Here is a 1,870-nt window from a genome sequence, read left to right on the forward strand (position 1 = left end):
AACCCTAAACAGCATCACGTTAAGACAACTCCAATCCAGTTTCGGTTCCACGTCCTTAACTGTTTACACCTTCTGGGCTTCTCCATCGTACAACAAAAGTAAATAGCGTGCTTTTGTAAATAGGTAATTAGGAATACTTCATAGATTTTGTGCATCTTCTGATCTTATTTTGCTACGATGCAGCACAGTTCAAAAGAAGGCAAGTACTCGCATCTGGGGCATACACTAGCTAGACAGCTGCCAAATGAATCTTCCCATAAATATGCACATTTGAGCATGCACTCATAAATACTATGTCTTGTTTAGCCAAGACAAGGGGACCAAGGGTGCAGTGTGTACCTGAATATCAGTACACCAGTGCAAGCTTTTTTCGTGCACAATTGGGGCTTACTTGAGTGTTTCCTTGTTTCGATTTCCATGCGATGCATACTATAACAGCAATCAGCACCTGCAAACGTACTGGTTATCCTTAGCCACCTAATACCCCTGTCACATGGCCAGTTTCAATGGCCATCGAGTCAAGGGCCTTCGAGATTTTCAATCGCCATCGAACTCGAGGGAGTTGTGGTGCTGCAGCACGGCAAATCTCAATGGCCATTAAAATGGTTCTCACGTCTTACGCTAAGCTCGTGTGGCGCCATAATCGCTTTGTTTGGTTTCACACAAATAACAAAAATATTTTTATAAAACCTAACTAAATGTTGAAATACACTGTTTTTGCTGTTATAACGCGTGTTCACACTTGTCCGAAAATCCGGCACGCGAAGTGGATTTGCTTGCCGCGAAAGCTACAACCTGCTCTCATCTGTTGACGCCCTGGCGAGGTGGAACTGCTGCGCCGCTGCTGTTTCTCGCTTTTGCACACTACGTCGCCGCTCGCAGAGTACACAGATACAGTGAGAAAAGAGCATAAATTTACAGTCTAAGTACCACAAGCGTATGCATGCTTATGTATGCTAAACACAGGTGTACTCCCACTTTTAGTTCAGCATATGCTAGCACAGACGCAAAAATAAACTCAGCCTAGAGTGGCACCATCTGGTTGTCAGGGCGGGAACCTTACTGTCAACAAACAGACTCCCCTCTTAAGCCTAGCAGCGGCAGAATCGTCACTCTAAATAAAAAATAAAGCAAATTTATCACTTATACGTTTTCTTATAGGCAAGGTGAGAGGAAGCGAAAGACCGGTGCCCCATTTATGACCAGTGAACAGACTGAAAAAGGCAGCAACAATGAGAATTCAGTCCGTAGCGAGGGGTCCGGCTTTGAAGGGTGCCGCCATGTTTGTCGCCGCGTGCAGAAATTGGTCTGGGCCGGTCGGCTTCTGCTATGGACAGCATAAAGATAATGCGCTTTAAACCAGACCGATACAATGTTTAAATTACTGTGCAGACTAATAGTTTACTGCTTGCATTAAAGTTTGAGAGAATAATTGCTCATGCGTATATATCGTGCACGAAAGTGCGCGTTGGTGCTGTTCAAAGCAATGCTAGCAACCTTGGGCAATGCTCAAAGGCCCTCGAAATCCTGGCTCCTCTGTTGACTCGATAGACTACTGATTAGATGGCCATTCAAACTTGTGTAGTAGCGCTCGATCGCCTTTGAGTCGATAGACTATCGGTTCGAGGGCCTTCGAAATGCCCGTGTGACAGTGGTATAAATTGATGCTCGGGGAATCCAAGCCATTACTGCCACAGTGATGCAAGATCAGGACCCTGGCAGATTGAGCATAGTTTCTAACTTTTTAGCAGATCTAGTGAAGCCATACGACCACCACAAGCCCTTACAGCTGCCAGTAGACCCCAGAACAGACACATCAACTAGTACTTGTGACCACAGCGGACGAAGAGGCGTGAAAGCAGTGTACAAA

The sequence above is a fragment of the Amblyomma mixtum genome, chromosome 7 (assembly GCF_055824585.1).
Source record: "Amblyomma mixtum isolate Tamu chromosome 7, ASM5582458v1, whole genome shotgun sequence".
In the NCBI taxonomy this organism is placed as follows: Eukaryota; Metazoa; Arthropoda; class Arachnida; order Ixodida; family Ixodidae; genus Amblyomma; species Amblyomma mixtum.